The following is a 23,210-nucleotide window of genomic DNA, read 5'->3' as shown; positions in this document are numbered from 1 at the left end:
TATTTTGTTGTCAGCCCAAGCCTACTTATACAGGAAGGCAATGGCCAAATATTAGAGGGCAGAAGGAGGAGAAAAGCCTAGCTGTTTCTGCCCCCATTCCTTCTGCTCCTGTGGTGTCTCTATGAGTTGCTGCCTCTCCATAACTCCAGTTCCCCTCCAGGAAGCCCTTCACTTTGAGGCGACAGTTACAACCAAGACATTTCCATTCTGACTCTGGTTCCCAGGTGGGTTACACTGCCTGCCATGGTTCCTCCTGCTCTTGAGGTAGTAATGTCTTCCTGAGGTTGCCTTACTTGCTTCTGTTTGCTCCTCAACAATTCTATTATCTGTGAAGCAATTTTCTGTATAAATATTTCTGGATTAAAGACCTAGGGTGGCTTCCACTTTCTTGGATAGAGTTCGACTAATACAAGGGCATTTTACTTAACAAGATTATTTTTTCAGGGGTTAGAATGAGGCTTCTAGGTAATGCATCTCTCAGGCAATAATTGTTGGAAGTTCCTCACAATCCACTTTGACTGGATGAGTTGGTAATGTGAAATCTGTTTCTCATTTTCTGCTTAAGTCTCTATTTCTCATAAATCATATGCATTAAAAGAGCAAAACAGCAGCTTAAAAGCTTCCTCTAGCATATCATAAATTATGGTGTTCACTTTTTATTTTTTCATGCTGTTTCTCCTTCTTGCTTACTTATTTTTTGTTATAAATCTGTCAGTCTGAATTAAAAAATGATAGAACCAACATGATCCATGATAAAATTTACTGCTAAGAGACGCAGAGAAATCATGAACTCAGACATACTCAGACATTGATTTTGTCATTGTGATTGCTGCTCTAAGCAGTGGTCCTTTAGCTGTTGTACTAGGAGATGAGTTCTGAGTCACATAGATAGTTTACTTATTTATTTATTTATTTTTTTGTCCACACTTTACATTGTGCCTAGAAAATTCTCTGGATGGAATTTGTCTATAGATGCGTATTATATTCTGATGAACATATATCTGCTCAGTCATCCAAAGCATCTTCTATTACAGTGAAGATAACTTTGTAATATAGCAGCACACAGGCCACTGAAATGTCTCTCTTAGGTAATAGTAAACAGTTACAATTGACTAGGAGAAACTTTGATGCGGCTCCACTGGAAATTTGTCTGAATATGTTTTTCACTTTGATTTCTTTCCTTAGGGCCTTGATTTTCTTTAGCATATTTCAAGTGAGGACTGCAAGAAAATGAGATACAAGATTTTAATTAAGACTTAACTGTCCAGCTCCCACAGGAAGGATTTTCTATAGATCTTGACCATGAATACAAAGTGTTTATTGTACACAATTCATTATAATATTTCAATATTTATTAATGCCCCCAGGAGATGTGATATGCTTTCTTCTCAATTGCTGTAATGTTTTGCTTCATTCAACTAAAAAAAGTATTGTTTAATTATATAAATGTTAATATACCAATATTTTAATTGAAATTATGACAATAATCTAAGTTATAACCTCAAAAACATATTTTAATCTATAATTATCTGTATTTATAACAAATTCTATGCCCTTTTGTTCATCCAAATTTTCAACTAAGCAAATAGGATAGTTTTCTCAACTAGTATTGGGAATGTCATTAGCTTGCCCTCAAAAATCTCTTCCAACCCATGTGTGACTCCAATCATTGTCATAAAGACTCACTTGGCTAAACTACCAGAATTTTAAATTTACAGAACCCTTTTCTTCTCAAGCTTGGGAAGCAGGTACCAATTTCTCAGTATCTTCATCACCATTACCATTATCAAATAATACTTACTGGTCTCCCCCAGGTTCATGATGCTGGCCTGGAAACAACTAATTATGTTAATTGCCTCTGTCCCTTTTTTTGTAAGAGAAATCTGCCCGAGAGTTATGCAGTATAAAAAGAGAAAGTGAGAATTAACTATCAGATCCAGATCATGTGTTCTGATGTACTCCACCGCACAACCAGTATTTTACAGTAATTGAAGTATACTGTATGTTTTCTTCTGAGCTAAAACTGAGCTTGGGAAAAAATTTCACTTTCTACACTGTGAATTTGCTGTGCAAGAAATGGGAAGAAATGTCCCCAGTAGTGTCAAAATGACTGCTGCTTTCTCTTCTCTTGGCAATTAGAGAATTGTGGCCCCAGGTGACGGGGTAGGTACAGACACAGGACGTTCATTCTTGATTGACAGGCTCATGAAGCCTGCTGGGGGATTCCCAGGAGTAAGTGGAGGAGTCCTTTGCCTTCAGGGCTGGTTTGGAATAAGCCCTAGATTCCTGACTAAACAAATACTTGGATTCTCCTTCATATCAGTCAGAATTAGAGTTAGAGTTGGAAAGCTTGTAAGGGACAACCTCTTAAAAAGCATCTCTCATAAATCTTCTACAGTAGATACTGGTCCTGTCTCTGATTGACATGGTTCTATGAGAATTTTAACACTTTGGGTTTACAGTTTCAGTACTTGATTCTTTCTGCCTGCTCAGAGTTTCCCTCCAACTGGCACAGTGGACCAAACAACAAAACATATGGCATAAGAATATGCTAATTTTCCTGAAATTAACATGTGGGCTTGTGACCAAATTGAAGAATTTAATTATACTCTTTCCATAATTTAAATATAAAAGAATATAACTATCAAATGATATGAATTTAGCCTTAATAAATGAAATGCATGCTTACAATATAGCAGTATATCTTTTCAAGTTGAAAGTAGTCTTTTTTTGTCTTACAGGCATTACTATTCAAGTCATAATAGAATCACTTTCTTTCTTTCAGACTCATCTGGAGTCCCACTTGAATTCCTACATCAGGCTACTAATTTCTATCACTGTCCATTTTTACAGTCTGCTGCAGAAGAAACTTGGCAGCCACGACCTGTTTCTTGAATTTCAGGCAACTATATCTAATTACTTACTGGAAAGCTCAACTTGGATGCCCCATAGACTAACTGAAACTTAACCTGTAAAAAATTGAAGCCATGATATCCACCTATGAAAAACCTTTCTATGCTGGCATTCCTTAGTTCTGTGAGTGTCATCCCATATAATTATGTATCCAAGAAAGGAATCTGGAAATTGCCACTTCATATACTATCTTGCCATCTCTACTCTCAGCAACTAAGTTCATGTCTCCAGCATGTCTTGAATGAAAAATATACCAATATGCATGAATATACATACACACACACAGTAATATAATTTTAAAGTCCAACAACAGAGGATTTGTTACACAAATCATCTATACATATTCTCATTCAATAGAATACAGTGCAGCCATTAAAATACTGATATGTATATATTTAAAGTTTTAAAGTATGGTATAATTCCATCTGTAATAAAAAAAAATGCACGCATCAGTTCAGTTCAGTTCAGTTGCTCAGTCATGTCCGACTCTTTGCTACTCACAGCACGCCAGGCCTCCCTGTCCATCACCAACTCCCGGAGTTCATTCAAACTCACGCCCATTGAGTCAGTAATGCCATCCAGCCATCTCATCCTCTGTCGTCCCCTTCTCCTCCTGCCCCCAATCCCTCCCAGCATCAGAGTCTTTTCCAATGAGTCAACTCTTCCCATCAGGTGGCCAAAGTACTGGAGTTTCAGCGTTAGCATCATTCCTTCCAAAGAACACCCAGGGCTGATCTCCTTCAGAATGGACTGGTTGGATCTCCTTGCAGTCCAAGGGACTCTCAAGAGCCTTCTCCAACACCACAGTTCAAAAGCAACAATTCTTCGGCACTCAGCTTTCTTCACAGTCCAACTCTCACATCCATACATGACCACTGGAAAAACCATAGCCTTGACTAGACAGACCTTTGTTGGCAAAGTAATGTCTCTGCTTTTCAATATGCTATCTATGTTGGTCATAACTTTTCTTCCAAGGAGTAAGGATCTTTTAATTTCATGGCTGCAGTCACCATCTGCAGTGATTTTGAGCAAACTTGATTTTTTTCTTTTTGTAAGAACATAACTTAAAACTGACAAAGTGGTTATGTTGAAGAAAGGAATAAAGGATTGGGTAAGGTAGGAAGATTTTCCTTTTCTTTTCTTTGTTTTAGGTGGTTTAAATTTTTAAATTTAAATTTAAAATTAAATTTCTTCCATAAAGAATAATTTTAAAACTTCCAATGAACTCATTCATATGATGATAATTTATAAGGATTGGAAAAGAAGGAACAAAATTCAGTCTCAAGGAACCTAACTATAGGAGTAAAACATATTACAAGAGGTGAATGCGTTAGGAGGGTAGCTGGTAAGTATCAACGTCTTCACAGAAACACTGAAATTGAATCAAAGTGCTGACCCCTTTTTCTAGAGTCACTAAAATGGGCCCTGTCTGGGCTTTCAAGGAGCCCAGATTTGACTCATCCTCTGGAAGAAAAAACAGAAAGCGTGAGTTGCAAGTGCTGAAATCTAGATGTGTTGATAAGGTATAGATGAGTATTGGTAAACCATGGTTCAGAGAAGCTCCAGAATGTGAATGGTGTTAATTGGAGTGGTCTCCTGAGAACAAGTTGACCTCAGAAACATCCATTTGTTCGTGCTTTCAGAACAGCTAAGAAAAACATCACTTACTTCCTCAGTACACAGCCATGAGCACTAATCTGTTGTCATGTACTGTTCTTTAGTTGTTTTTAATTCACATGACAACTTTTAAATTATTAGTGTCCTTATATTAGTTGCTCAGTTGTGTCTGACTCTCTGTGACCCCATGGACTGTAACCCACCAGGCTCTTCTGTCCATGCAGTTCTCCAGACAAGAATACTGGAGTGGGTTGCCATTCCCTTCTCCAGGGGATCTTCCTGGTCTCCTGCACTGCAAGCAGATTCTTTACCGTCTGAGCCATCAGGGAAGCCCATGGTACAGATGAAAAAGACACAGTTTAGAGAGGTTAAATAAACTTGCCTAAGGTCAGATAATAAGCACCAGAGTCAGAATTTAAACCAGTTATTAGGAAAAGAAAAGTTTCGGTGACACAGGTGGATAAATGCAGAGTCCTAGGCAGACAGTACAAGTGAACATGAAGAATCAGATGTAACATATCAAACAGGAAGTGGTAGAAACAATGTGAACTAGAGAGCCAAAAGCAGAAGCTGACTTTTTATACAAAGCAAGAACTCAGAATCGTTTCTTTAGAGTCAGTAGGTTCAAGCCTTAATTGCCTTATTTTGGATTAGTGCTTCCTTTCTTGGGTATTTTGACAGAGGATAACCAGGCAACTGGCTGTTTCTTCAGCATAAACCAATTTGCCACAGCCTGAAAATTTTCATGCCTCCTGAGTGCCTTATATTTGGGTATATCATCAAAATGACACCTGTGTTTTGTGTGGAGACAATTTGGGAAAGTTTCATTAAAAAGGGTCAATAATTTTTCAATCTCAGTCTCAAAATTTATGTTACTGCAGCATGTGCTCAGAAAATGCCTGCTTGCCTGCTGGTCTAGCACGCAGAGAACAGACTTAACAAATAAAAGTCTTTTGACTGGAGACAAATCATCTAATCTCCTTTCTTTTTCCAAACATCTGAAATAGAGACTGTGATAAACAATGTATAAGGTTGGAGTTCAAATTGAAAATGGGACCTCATTTCTCTCTCCCTGTACTCTTAAAAAGAAGTTATTAAGCACTATTGAACTAGATGCTTCACCCACATTATTCTATTTAATTCTCACAAAGACCCTGTGAAAGTGTAGAATTTTATACTGTTAATATGATAAAACCATGACTCTGAGAAGTAATTGTGTCAAAAAAGTCACCAACTAAGTGCTCATACACAATGTGGTTGTACATGTTATTTCAGTTGCTTTTTTATACCTCCTTCCAACCCATTAAATTTTCATTTTTAATTTGACCAACCTCCATTAGGTGTTTTCAGCTGCTGGCACACTGTATCATGGTCATCACCCACATCTTCACTATATTCTCAATAACCATGATCATGTCCTCAATAAACCTCATGATCTCTTCATGCTCCTACCCTCCCCATCCTGTTGAAGAGAACAGAAACCCTGGAGTTCTTCCTTGACTCATCCATCTTTTCTCATTCCACATCCAATTCCATTTTAAAACCCTCCTAATTGTCCCTCTACAAATTGTTCATGAACTCCTTATTGCCAAATTCAGACTTAAATTGAAGAAAGTAGGAAAAACCACTAGACCATTCAGGTATGACCTAAATCAAATCCCTTATGATTATACAGTGAAAATGACAAAAAGATTCAAGGGATTAGATCTGATAGACAGAGTGCCTGAAGAACTATGGATGAAGGTTCAAGACATTGTAGAGGAGGCAGTGATTAAGACCACCCCCAAGAAAAAGAAATACAAAAAGGCAAAATGGTTGTCTGAGGAGGCCTTACAAATAGCTGTGAAAAGAAGAGAAATGAAAGGCAAAAGAGAAAAGGAAAGATATACCCATTTGAAGGTAGAGTTCCAAAGAATAGCAAGGAGAGACAAGAAAGCCTTCTTCAGTGATCAATACAAAGAAATAGAGGAAAACAATAGAATGGGAAAGACTCTTCAAGAATATTAGAGATGACAAGGGAACTTTCATGCAAAGATGGGCACAATAAAGGACAGAAATTGTATGGACCTAACAGAACCATCACGACCTAACACCATCACAATGGTGTGATCACTCACCTAGAGCCAGACATCCTGGAATGCAAAGTCAAGTTGGCCTTAGGAAGCATCACTACGAACAAAGCTAGTGGAGGTGATGGAATTCCAGTTGAGCTATTTCAAATCCTAAAAGATGATGCTTTGAAGGTGCTGCACTCAATGCTCCAGCAAATTTGGAAAACTCAGCAGTGGCCACAGGACTGGAAAAGAACAGTTTTCATTCCAATCCCAAAGAAAGGCAATGCCAAACAGTGTTCAAACTACTAGACAATTGCACTCACCTCACATGCTAGCAAAGTAATGCCCAAAATTCTTCAAGCTAGGCTTCAACAGTACGTTAACCATGAAATTCCAGATGTTCAAACTGGATTTAGAAAAGGCAGAGGAATAAGAGATCAAATTGTCAACATCCATTGGATCATTGAAAAAGCAAAAGAGCTCAAGAAAAACATCTACTTCTGCTTTATTGACTATGCCAAAGCCTTTGACTGTGTAGATCACAACAAACTGTCAAAAATTCTTAAAGATATGGGAATACCAGACCACCTGACCTGCTTCCTGGGAAATCTGTATGTGGATCAAGAAGTAAGTTAGAACTGGACATGGAACAACAGACTGGTTCCAAATTGGGAAAGGAATACATCAAGGCTGTGTATTGTCACCCTGCTTATTTAACTTATATGCAGAGTGCATCATGAGAAATACTGGACTGGATGAAACACAAGCTGGAATAAAGTTTGCCAGGAGAAATATCAATAACCTCAGATATGCAGATGACATCACACTTATGGCAGAAAGTGAAGAACTAAAGAGCCTCTTGATGAAAATGAAAAAGGAGAGTAAAAAAGTTGACTTATAACTCAATATTCAGAAAACTAGGATCATGGCATCCGGTCCCATCACTTCATGGAAAATAGATGGGGAAACAATGGAAACAGTGTCAGACTTTATTTTTGGGGGCTCTGAAATTACTGCAGATGTTGACTGCAGCCATGAAATTAAAAGATGCTTGCTCCTTTGATGAAAAGTTATGAGCAACATGGGCAGCATATTAAAAAGCATAGACATTACTTTGCCAACAAAGGTCCATCTAGTCAAAGCTATGGTTTTTCCAGTAGTCATGTATGGATGTGAGAGTTGGACTATAAAGAAAACTGAGCGCCGAAGAACTGATGCTTTTGAACTGTAGTGTTGGAAAAGACTCTTGAGAGTCCCTTGAACAGCATGGAGATCCAACCAGTCCATCCTAAAGGAAATCAGTCCTGAATATTCACTGGAGGGACTGATGCTGAAGCTGAAACTCCAATATGTTGGCCACCTGATGCGAAGAACTGACTCATTTGATAAGACCCTGATGGTGGAAAAGATTGAAGGTGGGAGGAGAAGGGGACGATAAAGAATGAGATGGTTTCATGGGATCACTGACTCAACAGACATGAGTTTGAGTAAACTCTGGGAGTTGGTGATGGACAAGGAAGCCTGGCGTGCTGCAATCCATGGGGTTACAAAGAGTTCGACATGACTGAGCAACTGAATTGAACTGAACAAATTATTCTTTCCATTTCAATGCTAGCATGCTAGACAAAACTACTGTGAGCTCTCAGTGGCACATTTGCAGCAGCCCCTTCCCCTAAGACTTCTCTCTATGTCTCAAACCCATTCTCCATAGAGGAAGAGCCTGGGAGATCCATCCATCCAGTTACAGGGATTCTATTATGCAAATATTGATCAAGTCAATCATCCTTATTCTACCCTCAAATCCTTATTCTATTTAAATATTTCAGTGGTTTGCTGACCTAAAGATCAAAATCTTTAACCTGACCTAAAATGCCTATCTTATTGGCTCTAGTGTGTATTGCTTCCCAAGGCATCCAATTCCTTTCTCTTCATTCAAGCTTCAGGAGAGGTAGAAACTGCCAGATGCCACCTGCCTTGGAGTCTGAGACTACAATATTCCTCTGCTTCATAAATTCCCTCCCACCACTCTTTCTTTTGACCTCAGTTTAATATTTGTACTTTGGGAAAGCCTTTCCCAGCTTTCCTAACTAGATTTTCCTCCCTACCGATGATCCAGCACTTTGCTTCTTGGGTGAGTGAGTGAGTGACAGTTGTTCAGTCATATCTGACTCTTTGCAACCCCATGGCCTGGAGCCTACCAGGCTCCTCTGTCCATGGAATTCTCCAGGCAAGAATGCTGGAGAGGGTTGCCATTTCCTTCTCCAGCTTCTTGGTACAGAACTTAATTTTATAACTACTCAGATGATATAATCTCCTGATAGACTCTAAGCTTCATTTTATGGAGCCATTGTTGTACACTAGTGAATTCCCAAGACCTATCTCAATTCTTGGAAAAAGTGGCTTCAGTCAGTGTCTGCTGAATGCAAATTTTTGTTTATGCTATTCCTCTATAAAAAATCAAATTGGCCTTATTTCCATTTACTAATTTAAAAAGGTCCATGATGTTTGTTTTGACTGTTCCAATAAGCATTATCTTCTTTTAATATCACATACTATTGGCATTTACTTGTTTTTTCTGTTTCTCTAGGTGATATGCCCCCTTAAAACAAAGGGTCATCCTATACACATTTGTTGATTACCTGCTCCACTGCATCCCTCCAGATTATATTACATCTTTTCCCACAAACACTACTAATTTAGATTTGGTATTAAATAAATAATAATAGATGTGAGGTTTCATAAAACTCATTAGGAAATGGAGGGAGGGAGTGTGAGAGAAAAGGGAATCCTCTTACACTGTTGGTGGGAATGCAAACTAGTACAGCCACTATGGGGAACAGTGTGGAGATTCCTTAAAAAACTGGAAATAGAACTGCCTTATGATCCAGCAATCCCCCTGCTGGGCATACACACTGAGGAAACCAGAAGGGAAAGAGACACGTGTACCCCAATGTTCATCACAGCACTGTTTATAATAGCCAGGACATGGAAGCAACCTAGATGCCCATCAGCAGATGAATGGATGAGAAAGCTGTGGTACATATACACAATGGAGTATTACTCAGCCATTAAAAAGAATACATTTGAATCAGTTCTAATGAGGTGGATGAAACTGGAGCCTATTTTACAGAGTGAAGTAAGCCAGAAAGAAAAACACCAGTACAGTATACTAACGCATATATATGGAGTTTAGAAAGATGATAACAATAACCCTGTATACGAGATAGCAAAAGAGACACTGATGTATAGAACAGTCTTTTGGACTCTGTGGGAGAGGGAGAGGGTGGGATGATTTGGGAGGGTGGCATTGAAACATGTATAATATCATATATGAAATGAGTCGCCAGTCCAGGTTCAATGCACGATACTGGATGCTTGTGGCTGGTGCACTGGGACGACCCAGAGGGATGGTATGGGGAGGGAGGAGAGAGGAGGGTTCAGGATGGGGAACACATGTATACCTGTGGCAGATTCATTTTGATATATAGCAAAACCAATACAATATTGTAAATTTAAATAAAATAAAATTAAAAAAAAAAGAATCAATGAAAAAAACAGCTCAAAAAAAAAAAAAATTAACATCACTCTCTTTTTGAAATTCAGTGTATACCTGACTTTGGAAGTTTAAAAAAAAGTATTGCAACATACAAAGATGTAATGAGAAGAGAAAAATGAAAACCAAATAACAGACAATTGTCAACAAACAAAGAATAGAAATATGAAAGCTATACAGAATGAAACTTAAGGGGAAATTTATTTTTTAAATGAAAATCGTTTATATTGATTAAGAGCCAATCTATTAAGTACCTCTTGCATATAAATTCATATGCACTGAATATAAGATCGTAAATGTAGGACAAACTGACAGAAATATAAGGATAAACTGAAATAACAATTATTCTAGAAAGCTTTAACTTACCCTAGAAATGGTCATGCACACACACAGATATGAACACATATACATACACATGTGAACACACACATACTTACATATGACATTGAACCCAGTAAGTAGAGACCTCACATCATTTGCTAATGCCTTCATGGCACTTAAGGAAGTTTTTCATATGCAAGGGTCAAAGAAAATTCCCATAAATTGCTAAACCTAGATACTATTAAAGCTGTGTTGTATAGTATAAATAACTGAATAGTATAGTGAAAAGTTATCTAATTACTTGGAAAAAGCACAGATTAATTTTTTAAATCTTAAAGATGAAATCACAAAACTGAATGAGTGGACTATATAAGCAAATTATACTGAATACAAAAATGTGGTATTTAGAAGAAAATTTATTGTAGCACAAGGAGACTAAAAAAAAAAAAATATATATATATATATATATTTAAATGCATAAGATAAAATACACAGGTGGACTAATGTTGACACTTTATGACATTTTAGATATTTTTATTATAAATAAACAACTTCATATAAGGTTGATTGTTTCCCCAGTTTCCTCCAAGATCCATCACTGTCTATCACAAATTTGATGTACTAAAAAAACTTATTTATTATACTCTTAATATTTATTTACAGGATAAAAAAATAGTATAATTTTGCTTTTAATTACGTATATGGTAGGTAAAAAAATTCAACTTGTTTTTTTTTTTTTTTTTTTACCATACATAATTGCACTAGTTTTGCCAAACATCAAAATGAATCCACCACAGGCACACATGTGCTCCCCATCCTGAACCCCCCCTCCCCCCGCCTCCCCACACCATCCCCCTGGGTCGTCCCAGTGCACCAGCCACAAGCATCCAGCATCGTGCATTGAACCTGGACTGGCATCTCGTTTCATACATGACATTTCACATGTTTCAATGCCATTCTCCCAAATCTTCCCACCTTCTCCCTTTCCCACAGAGTCCATAAGACTGTTCTATACATCAGTGTCTCTTTTGCTGTCTCGTATACAGGGTTATCGTTACCATCTTTCTAAATTCCATATATATGCGTTAGTATACTGTATTGGTGTTTTTCCTTCTGGCTTACTTCACTCTGTAGAATAGGCTCCAGTTTCATCCACCTCATTAGAACTGATTCAAATGTATTCTTTTTAATGGCTGAGTAATACTCCATTGTGTATATGTACCACTGCTTTCTTATCCATTCATCTGCTGATGGACATCTAGGTTGCTTCCATGTCCTGGCTATTATAAACAGTGCTGTGATGAACATTGGGGTACACGTGTCTCTTTCCCTTCTGGTTTCCTCAGTGTGTATGCCCAGCAGTGGGATTGCTGGATCATAAGGCAGTTCTATTTCCAGTTTTTTAAGGAATCTCCACACTGTTCCCCATAGTGGCTGTATTAGTTTGCATTCCCACCAACAGTGTAAAAGGGTTCCCTTTTCTCCACATCCTCTCCAGCATTTATTATTTGTAGACTTTTGGATCGCAGCCATTCTGACTGGTGTGAAATGGTACCTCATAGTGGTTTTGATTTGCATTTCTCTGATAATGAGTGATGTTGAGCATCTTTTCATGTGTTTGTTAGCCATCTGTATGTCTTCTTTGGAGAAATGTCTATTTAGATCTTTGGCCCATTTTTTGATTGGGTCATTTATTTTTCTGGAGTTGAGCTGGAGGAGTTGCTTGTATATTTTTGAGATTAGTTGTTTGTCGGTTGCTTCATTTGCTATTATTTTCTCCCATTCTGAAGGCTGTCTTTTCACCTTGCTAATAGTTTCCTTTGATGTGCAGAAGCTTTTAAGTTTAATTAGGTCCCATTTGTTTATTTTTGCTTTTATTTCCAATATTCTGGGAGGTGGGTCATAGAGCATCCTGCTGTGATGTATGTCAGAGAGTGTTTTGCCTATGTTCTCCTCTAGGAGTTTTATAGTTTCTGGTCTTACGTTGAGATCTTTAATCCATTTTGAGTTTATTTTTGTATATGGTGTTAGAAAGTGTTCTAGTTTCATTCTTTTACAAGTGGTTGACCAGATTTCCCAGCACCACTTGTTTTTATGCTTAACATGTCTTTAGGATCAACACACATTGATAAATGAATATAGAGATCATATTCACTCATCTTATCTGTTTTTCAATATACCATTTAGTTTATTTAATCCATTTTTCTACTCTTAGTCTTATAGGTAGTTTTTAAATTTTTTGATTAGAGACAACAGAGAAAATGATCATTGTACTGATTTCTTTGTTTATTTGTGAGATAATTTCACTATACCTAAAAGTAGATTTATACCTAAGAATTGGCATTAATTAGGTATACATTAAACTTAAAAAGTGAGTTACATCCTGTAGTTACAGATGGTGGGTACACCTTCTTCCACTTTGCTAGATATTGTGAAATTGTTCCCTAAAATAGTTGAAATATTTATACTATAATGTTCAGTTCCCATTTCATCAAATTCTTAAGTCAGTGTTTTTAATACATTTTTATTTTTGCCAATTTGATAGGTACACAGCTATTTCCTTGTCTTAATTTGCATTTTCCCTGTTTATTATGTTGAACTGATTTTCTCGTGCATTTGGTTCTTCAGGTTACTTCATATACATTCATCATTTTAAATCATGTGCTTTGCTTCATTGCTCAGCTGTGTCTGACTGTTTGCAACCCCATGGACTATTGCCTGCCAGGCTCCTCTGTCCATGGGGATTCTCCAAGTGAAAATACTGGAGTGGGTTGCCGTGCCCTCCTCCAGGGGATCTTCCCAACCCAGGGACTGAACCCAGGTCTCCTGCATTGTAGGCAGATTCTTTACCATCTGAGTCATCAGGGAAGCCCTTTTAAGTCATATAATTATTCATATTCTCATGAGATCATTAGTTACTATGGACTCTCATTTTTTGTTGTTGTGGAGACTGAAAACATTTTCTCCTAGTTGGCCGTTTCTCTTTCACTTTGTATATTTTATTAAATATAAATCTCCATTTTAGTATAATAAATATGTTTGCTACAAAAATAAAAAGCCTGAAAATACTAAGTGTTCAATTAGAGAAACTATTTTTTTAAGCTAAAAGGAAACTATAAGAATGACGATAAGAACAAAATCAGATGTGAGTTAATCAGAAATTACAGGCTTCCCTGGTGGCTCAGTAGTAAAGAATCCACCTGCAAATGCAGGAGACGTGGGTTCAATAGCTGGGTCAGGAAGATCCCCTGGAGAAGGAAATGGCAACCCACTCTGTTATTGTTTCCTGGAGAATCCCATGGACAGAGGAGCCTGGAGGGCTACAGTCTATGGGGTCACAAAGAGTCGACACAACTTAATGACTAAACAATGATAAAATTATACAGAGGACAAGAGCTGCTGCTTTGAGCCGCCAGTGAAATTGACAAACTTCTTGTCTTAGCAATGAAGAAGAGGGCAAATGTAAATGATGTTAGAAGCAAAATTAAGATAATCATAAAAATAGAATTAACTAATAATGAAAGGAAAGCATATGCAATCTTTTACTAATTTTTTAAAACTATGAACTAAAGGGACCGAATTTTTTAAAAAACATAAAGGATAAATTCAACTTGGAAGAGTGAGAAGATTCAAACCATATAACCTCTATAACCATAGAGGATATAGAAGAAAACAAAACATAGCTCTCCCTCCATCTCCAAAGGCACCTGACACCACCACTTGTATGCTGATATATCCCAGTCTTCAAGGGGCAGTTAATTATGTTATTTATGCTTCTCTCATTCCAAAAATTTATTCTATGACTTTAACCTGAAAAATTAATTCTACAGTTCAAATCTAAGAGGAAATGCAGTTGACCCTTGAAAATGTTTTGAGTTTGAGGCACCCACCTGGACATAGTCAAAAATCCATCTAATGTTTTATCTGACTTAGAGACAAAGGAACCAAAAAACCTAAGGGGAAGAAGCTGAAGCAGTTGAATTAGGACTCAAAACTTTGTTCTTTTGATTCCACATATTTTGATCCCTAATCAAAGAAAAACTTTTCCCTACATTTAATAATTTAAAATATGTAGAATAAAAACTCAGGTACTGTATTCATTGAAAAAAAATTCACATATAAAAAGAGGACCTGTGAAGTTTAAATCTTTGTTGTTCAAGGGTCAACTGTACTCCAGAATTGCCAAGTATATTTGGAAAAAGTGATGAATTTTGACTTGGGTGGCACTTTTAGTAAAGAAACCCCCTGCCAATGCAGGAGACATAAGAGATGTGGATTCCATCCCTGGGTAGGGAAGATTCCCTGGAGTAGGAAATGGCAACCCACTCCAGTATCCTTGCCTGGGAATCCCTTGAACAGAGGAGCCTGACAGGCTATTGTCCATAGGGTTGCAAGGAGTCAGACACGACTGAAGCGACTTAGCACACACGTATGCAATGAATTCTGACTTGCCCCAGCACATAATCAGAGTATAAGAAATAGTTACAATAACTTAAGCAGTTTAGTATTTTTCTTAGACAAATACATTAACTTGGAAGAATATGCTAATTATTCAGTTCAGTTGTGAAAATAGTATAAGATTTGAAAAGCTATTGGGATAATTGGTGGAAAACATGTTAGCATTTATTTTACATCAAGTTAAATCATCTGTAAAAATTAAAAATCTAATTCAAGAACCAAATATTATAATTTTAAAATGAAAGAATTTTAACACAGGAAATATAACAGTTAAATAGGAAAAGATAAATAGATATGACCTAAGTTTTATATGAGGAAAACATATAATTGATAGACACAGAGACAATATTCCCATATATATAGGATTCCAAAAATCTCATATCACTAACAGAGAGCATCTATAAGTCAATAACAAAAGCCAAACAGAATATAGAGGTAAATTCCAGAAAAAGTGTACAAGTGCCCAGAAAACACAGGCCCTGTCATACTTGAAATATGAGTAATAAAAACTAAAATAATAGCTAATATTCTTTACCTAAAAATTGGTGTACATTTTAAAAATTATAATATTTAGTGCTATCAAGGGTGTGGACAATGGAGTATACCCATTCTTTTGGTGGGTGAGTAACTGATTAAAAAGTTGGATGATTTTAAATGTGCATACACCTCAGTCCAATTATTCCACTTTCATGTATAGTAGAGAAATACAATGGAATAGGAAAGGTTAGAGATTACCTCAAGAAATTGGAGATATCAGGGAATATTTCATGCAAGGATGGGCATGATAAAGGACAGAAATAGTAAGAACCTAACAGAAGCAGAAGATATTAAGAAGAGGTGGCAAGAATACACAGGAGAACTTTGCAAAAAAGATCTTTACAACCCATATAATCACGATGGTGTGATCATTCACCTAGAGCCAGACATCCTGGAATGCAAAGTCAAGTTGGCCTTAGGAAGCATCACTACAAACAAAGCTAGTGGAGGTGATGGAATTCCAGTTGAGCTATTTCAAATCCTAAAAGATGATGCTTTGAAGGTGCTGCACTCAATGCTCCAGCAAATTTGGAAAACTCAGCAGTGGCCACAGGACTGGAAAAGAACAGTTTTCATTCCAATCCCAAAGAAAGGCAATGCCAAAGGATTCTCAAACTATCTACAATTATGCTCATTTGACACGCTAGCAAAATTATGCCAAAATCCTTCAAGTCAGACTTCAGCAGTATGTGAACCGAGAACTTCTCAGATTACAAGCTGGTTTTAGAGAAGGGAGAGGAACCAGAAATCAAATTGTAAAAATCTGTTGGATCATAAAGAAAGCAAGGGAATACCAGAAGAACATCTACTTTTACTTCATTGACTATGCTAAAGCTTTTGACTGTGTGGATCACAACAAACCATGGAAAATTCTTAAAGAGGTGGGAATACCCGATCACTTTACCTGCCTCCTGAGAAACCTGTATGCAGATCAAGAAGCAACAGTTAGAACTGAACATAGAACAACAGACTGGTTCCAAGCTGGGAAAGGAGTACAAGGCTGTATATTGTCACCCTGTTTATTCAACTTAAATGCAGAGTACATCATGTGACATGCCAGGCTGGATGAATCACAAGCTGGAATTAAGATTGTCAGGAAAAATACAAAAACCTCAGAAATACAGATTATATTACTTTTATGGCAGAAAGTGAAAAGGAACTAAAGAGCCTCTTGATGAAAGTGAAAGAGGAGAGTGAAAAAGTTGGCTTAAAACTCAACATTCAGAACACTAAGATCACGGGATTCAGTCCCATCACGTCATGGCAAACAGAAGGGGAAAGAGTGGAAGCAGTGACAGATTTTATTTTTCTTTGCTCCAAAACTACTATGGACTGTAACTGCAGCCATGAAATTAAAAGACGCTTACTCCTTGGAAGGAAAGCTATGACAAACCTAGGCAGTATATTAAAAAGCAGAGACATCACTTTACCGAAAATGGCCCATGTAGTCAGAGCTGTGGTTTTTCCAATAGTCATGTATGGATGTGAGAGCTGGACCATCAGGAAGGCTGATTGCCACAGAATTGATGTTTTTGAATTGTGGTGCTGGACAAGACTGTTGAGAGTCCCCTGGATTGCAAAGAGATCAAACTAATCAATCCCAAAGGAAATCAACCCTGAATATTCATTGGAAGGACTGATGCTGAAGCTCCAGTATTTAGGCCACCTGATGCAAAGAGCTGACTCACTGGTAAAGACTCTGATGCTGAGAAAGATTGAAGAGAAAAGGAGAAGGGAGGAACAGAGGGTGAGATGGTTAGATAGTATTATCGACTCAACGCACATGAGTTTGAGCAAACTCCGGGAAATAGTGAAGGTTGGGAGAGCCTGGCTTCTCAGTCCATAGGGTAGCAAATAGTTGGACAGGGCTTAACAACTAAACAACAACAACAGAGAAACACTATGTTTATAGTGGAGAAATACTATGAAGATGCATGTTCCCAGCAGTATCGTTTAATAGCAAAAACCCAGGTGGTCCTAGTGGTAAAGAATCCACCTGCCACCGCAGAATAAGTAAGAGATGCTGGTTCCATCCCTGAGTTGGGAAGATCCTTTGGAGAAGGAAATGGCAACTCCTTCCAGAATTCTTGCCTGGGAAATTCCATGGACAGAGGAGCCTGGCAGGCTACAGTCCATGGGGCCACAGAGTCGACATGACTGAGCAACTAAGCACACAGAAACAGCCTATCTCTATGGTTAGTTAAGGTACTTCCATGGGTGATAGAAGAGTAAACAGTAATCGAAATAAACAACAGTGTAACACGAGTGTTAATAAATACAACGATTAATCAGAGTAGACATGGACTCTGAATAACTGGTGCAAGAATACAACTGTATACTCACTTGTTTTCAGTCACAGATGCATCATTTTAGACAGTTGCTTTTAAATTTAGGTCTGATTTGTGTGAATTACACTTGAAGATGTCCATAATATTAATATGCTGTTTCAGGGAAATAGAGTAATTTGCATGCAGACTTCTATCTATACACTTTCAATGATTTCATTTTTTAGTGATAAATAAAAGAAACAAAAATACTACTCTTTCTATGGCAGAGTGTGGTACATATATTTTTCAAAATATTTTGAAATATGTAATAATATTAATTAATAATGCATATTAATACTTTTATTTAAATCTCATCATATTTTCTTTTTTTTTAAGGTTTTTTTTTTTATTTTATTTTTAAACTTTACATAATTGTATTAGTTTTGCCAAATATCAAAATGAATCCACCACAGGTATACATGTGTTCCCCATCCTGAACCCTCCTCCCTCCTCCCTCCCCATACCATCCCTCTGGGTCGTCCCAGTGCACTAGCCCCAAGCATCCAGTATCGTGCATCGAACCTGGACTGGCGACTCGTTTCTTACATGATATTTTACACGTTTCAATGTCATTCTCCCAAATCTTCCCACCCTCTCCCTCTCCCACAGAGTCCATAAGACTGTTCTATACATCAGTGTCTCTTTTGCTGTCTCGTACACAGGGTTATTGTTACCATCTTTCTAAATTCCATATATATGCGTTAGTATACTGTATTTATCATATTTTCTTATATGTCTTATATGTCTTAACACTTCCTCTAATCAGCTGGTCTCTTTCCCTTCCTGCCTCACAGAAGAAATGACCCAGCAGAGAGAAGGGAAAGTACTGAATTTTGAATTTTACAAGTTTAATATTCAGGAAGAAATGGAAATATTTCATAACTCAGGGCATGGAGAAGAGATTTGGAAAAGACATGGTGAAGTCAGAAGGTACTACTCAGCTGACTTCTTTCATCAAAGAGGAAAGAGGAGAGTTAGAAGGTAAACAGTAAGATCTTGATCGAATTAGGTTTATGAGACAGAAACTCAGAATCCCCTTCTTCAGCCATCCTCAAGCAAAGTCAGATTAAGACCAGGGTGGGGCAATGACAGTCTGCAAACCCTTTCCAGAGAAGTGGCTGTGTGGAGTGTCTGGGCACATAGATCTGAGTCAATTTCACAGTGTCAGGATACCCAGGATGGTGCAAGAGTGGGGGAAGTTCCCGTACTCCTGAGAGAAGATAACAGGGCTTCTTACCAGTCCAAGGAGAGCAGGAACTTAAAACTAGGATCCGCCTGACCTTTAGAGGCTCTGCAGGGAGGGACCTATATGAATCCACCACCCACCACCATATTAGACAAGAATCATCTCAATAGCGGAGAAGGCAATGGCACCCCACTCCGGTACTCTTGCCTGGAAAATCCCATGGACAGAGGAACCTGATAGGCTGTAGTCCACGGGGTCGCTGGGAGTAGGACACAACTGAGCGACTTCCCTTTCACTTTCATGCATTGGAGAAGGAAATGGCAACTCACTCCAGTGTTCTTGCCTGGAGAATCCCAGGGACGGGGGAGCCTGGTGGGCTTCTGGGTTTTGTAAGCTCACAACTGTGGGCCCAATTCTGAGGAAAAAGGTGGGGTGTGATTGAGGGGAAGAAATTATTCAGTAGTACAGAAGCTCCTACTCTAAGTGGTTGTAGAAAAAGAACATTACCATTTTCATACCATGGAGTTTGTAGAGTGAGACCTGTATCTGCCATCACCGTGAATCTCTTTCTTCAAATGCCAATCTCTCACTGTAGTAGTATTCCCCCTGCCCCACCAAAATATTTTAGGGAGCCAATGGAGATTTTCACTTTTTACTTTATAAACTTGTTTCATGTTGAAATTTTTTCAGCAGTACACACTTCTCCTGTAATTAAAAATAATAAAGAAAACAATAATTGACATTCTCCCACCGCCATCCAAGTAAAACAGCAGGGTAAAATAAATCTCAAATGACTTGAAGGTTATATGTTTCCAAAATAAGCATCCCTTTAATTATTAGCTGCAGTAATCATTTGTATTTTCTGCATTTAAGTTTAAATTAATTAGCCAAATAAAATATATGAAGCTTTAAAAAAAAAGAATACTGTGAAATGCTTTTGTTTGACCTGCTTCTTTTCATAGCCACAATTTTCACAGCAATTGAGGCCACTTTTAACTCTGTTTATGTCTGTTAATGACAGAATACAGTCTTTCAGAATTTTCTAAGACAGCAGGGCAGAATTAATGGCAGTTTCAGCTCTCTTAAAGATTGATGCAGCACTGCAGTGCTTAGCAAAACCATGTGATCTTTTAATCAATCACTGAAATAAATCTATGCAACTGGTGTCAGGAATAAAAGTCATTCTACACTCACCTTCCCGATTCCCTAAAGACAAAGGAAATGTAATCCAAATAAGACTCACCGAGCCACACTACCGAGCCTCCACTCCCAAAGGGATTTCAGATTTGTCACCATTCAAAAGACTCGTCTTGCCATGAAAAAAATGGAATTTGGCATATTTCTCTATAAATATGAAAGTGATGGAGCATCCCTTATGGTCCTGGCACATGAATAGGCTAAGTCAGAATATTACTGCATGAATCTCTAATTCCTAATGGCTGACATGTAAACTGTAGATGTATCTTTCCATAGGTTCCTAGAAACATTTTGCAGAAATCTTATGATTCATTCTTCTCACATAAGAGTTAATGAAATTTTTTCTACACAGATTATTTTTTACTCTTAAATATCTGGAGGAAAGAAGTTCCTCTAAAGATATAATTCATAGCCTCACTCCGCTTCCTTCTAGGAATTTCTTCCCCATAAAATCAACTCTTGACTTAACCCAGTTAATGGAAAAAATGAGTGAACCAGTGAGTACAGAATGATAAATAATTCAAAAAGTAATTTAACCTTGCCCTGCAGTACAGTGGGACCATTACATAATGAAGAACAAAGTAATGGTATCTTAGTAATATTTTTAAGAGCTTTTATCATTACACAAAATTCAGGTGTGTATTAAAGGAGTGGCCATATTTAATGCTCATCAAATTCAGTATCAAAATAGCATCTTAAATTATCTTTTTGGCCTCTGTGAGCACATTGCTTTTCTCTGAACACTTGTCACTTGCCTTGGATCTCACTGAATATGGAGGTAGAGAAAACAGTGTAAATGTACAGTTGATATGAGGAGATGTAGCTCTCAGCCTTATACCTCTCATTTTTCTTTTGATTTATATCAGTCAGCATGCCATAGCATGTGGACCCCAGGATGAAAAGCACACCAGGGTCTTCACAGCAGATCAGGGGAAGGGGAAAGGAATAGGGAACGAGTGAGCAAAGCTGGGAAGCTAACTCAACTGAAATGTTGGCGCCAGATGGAGCATTCAGCAGGTGTCCAAGTCCCCGTGTCCATAGAAATATGGTTAACTTGAGTTGATCCTGACAGTCATAAGTACCCCAGAGCATGTGCTGACACTGTGGAGACATAATAGACACAGTTTCAAAGGGACATTATGCTCTATGTAAAGAGCATCACAATGCTAGATTGTCACAGCAACAGCTAGGATTACATCCAAAGTTCCAGTTTCCTGAGAGAGAAAAATTCTGGCTGAATGTCAGGGCCAGTGAAATTCTGCAGCAGAAGCCAGGACACTGGGAAGAAACCAGCTACATAGACCAGACAAACAAGTGGTCTTCTGGGAAAGAGCTGTGCTTCTCTGGACTAAAGATTGTCCAGGCATTACTTTGAGCACACCAGATATTACAAGGTCCCATCACCTAGTTCCCTGGAAGCTACTATAATGTTCTCTAATTGGTCCAGAAACTGAGCAGAAATAAGTGTTTGGTGGAGGGCCTCTGGGCTGAGAAAGTCAAGAGCATCACTTATTAAAATGTTTCTATTAGCCAGATATTTGATATCCTCTCCCACCCAAACACTGAGCTTCCAGGTGCCTGAGAGATCTAGGACATGGATAAACCACAAGATTCCTTCTAGGAAGCATTTCTCACCCCAGCAGAGCTTAACATCAAATCATCCCATATTTTTAAGTCTTGGTTTGAAGATGATTTATTGTCATTTCAAAGTATATGCAACTTTGTGGTTTATAAATGGAAACTGGGTGAGATATATCCTTTGAAAGACATTCTTTAAGGCTATGTTTAATAAAACTCTAGCAGTCAGAATGATGGTGTTCTTGGCAGAATTTCAAAATAAAGCCCACTCCGAGGACAGGACATGAAATTATATCACAGCAAGGGGCATTTAAGCAAGATCCTAAGATGGTAATGCCAATTACAGTGACTTTGGAATACAGGACTGAGAGTGCACAGGAGGCTGTAAAATTAGGTCAGGACATTTTCGATAACAAGGTATGTTGAAGCGCAATGTCACCTAGAAGCAGACAATTCAGGTTTTAGGATTCAATGATCTCTCTCACTTTACCATAAAATGTAAAACATAACGTCGTTAAGAAGACATTTAACCAACGTTAAATGTATAACATTTTCTTCATTGAAATAAATGATAAAAAGTAGATGACATATGGAGACTATTATAAATTTTGCCAAAACTAGATATTTGCATACTGGAAAACTCATAACTAAGGCTTTTATGCCAGGAATCAGACAAGCAGCACAGTGACACAATTTCAACACGATTGATTTTGATTCAGGATGAATGAGTAGTCTCCTGCTCAGTGAAACTTATTACTTCCTCTCTTTCTAATGCGATGAACAGAATCAATCTGTATTCAGAAAGGTGGTCTTCATGTCTCTACTGTGTCTGTGTCAACTAAGAATGTCTCTGTGATCCGGAAAGAGCTCTATCCTAAAACATTACTCTTGTTGGAGAAGTGTCTTTTAAAAAAATTTTAGGAGGCATGACAAACTATAGTATTGTGGAAAGGTGTTTTGGAATTTGATAGCACACTGGCAAAAACCACATACACATCCTTCAGAGGAGTAACTGTGTTCTAAACACAGTGTTATAATTACAGGTTTGATTCTGTGTGTGTTCTCAAGCCTTGAGACATAAAAATATTAAATTTTCTTCCCTAGAAACAATAAAGGGTTTCTTATATCTGATTATTTAGAGTGGCAGAGACCACATCTTGTGCTGAATTAGAAAGAATGATTTATCCATTAACACCTTTCACCCATATAGTAAGGAAATAAAATCCTGTTAAATTCATGAGACTCTGTACCTCAGGTGTCCCTTTGTTTTGGATAAATAGGTGTCCCCAAGCCAGCTTAGTTTATCTTTAGAGGCAGGGAGCTTAATGTAAGAACTAGCCTTTGAACTTGAAGAAAGCTGAGAGGTATGTCAGCACCAGCCTCAGCAAAATGGTATCAAAGCCATTTTGAGTGTAACTTCTAGATGAACCAATTAGGAGTGATCCTTTTAGAGCTGAGACCAGAAACTT

At 37.7% G+C, this 23,210-nt stretch overlaps 1 long non-coding RNA gene across 1 annotated transcript; it reads right to left on the bottom strand.

Moving 5' to 3' along the window:
* Positions 1–905: 905 nt before the first annotated feature.
* On the bottom strand, positions 906–21,293 carry LOC139186289 (uncharacterized). Its single transcript, XR_011569886.1, has 3 exons — positions 21,148–21,293; positions 19,485–19,671; positions 906–1,220 (listed from the first exon to the last, which is right to left on the bottom strand). It is a non-coding gene; the product is annotated as an uncharacterized lncRNA (long non-coding RNA).
* Between the last annotated feature and the right edge of the window lie 1,917 nt (positions 21,294–23,210).

Source organism: Bos indicus, chromosome 2, assembly GCF_029378745.1.
Source record: "Bos indicus isolate NIAB-ARS_2022 breed Sahiwal x Tharparkar chromosome 2, NIAB-ARS_B.indTharparkar_mat_pri_1.0, whole genome shotgun sequence".
Lineage (NCBI taxonomy): Eukaryota > Metazoa > Chordata > Mammalia > Artiodactyla > Bovidae > Bos > Bos indicus.
The sequence above is the reverse complement of the archived record's forward strand: the minus strand, read 5'-3'. Positions and strand labels throughout refer to the sequence as shown.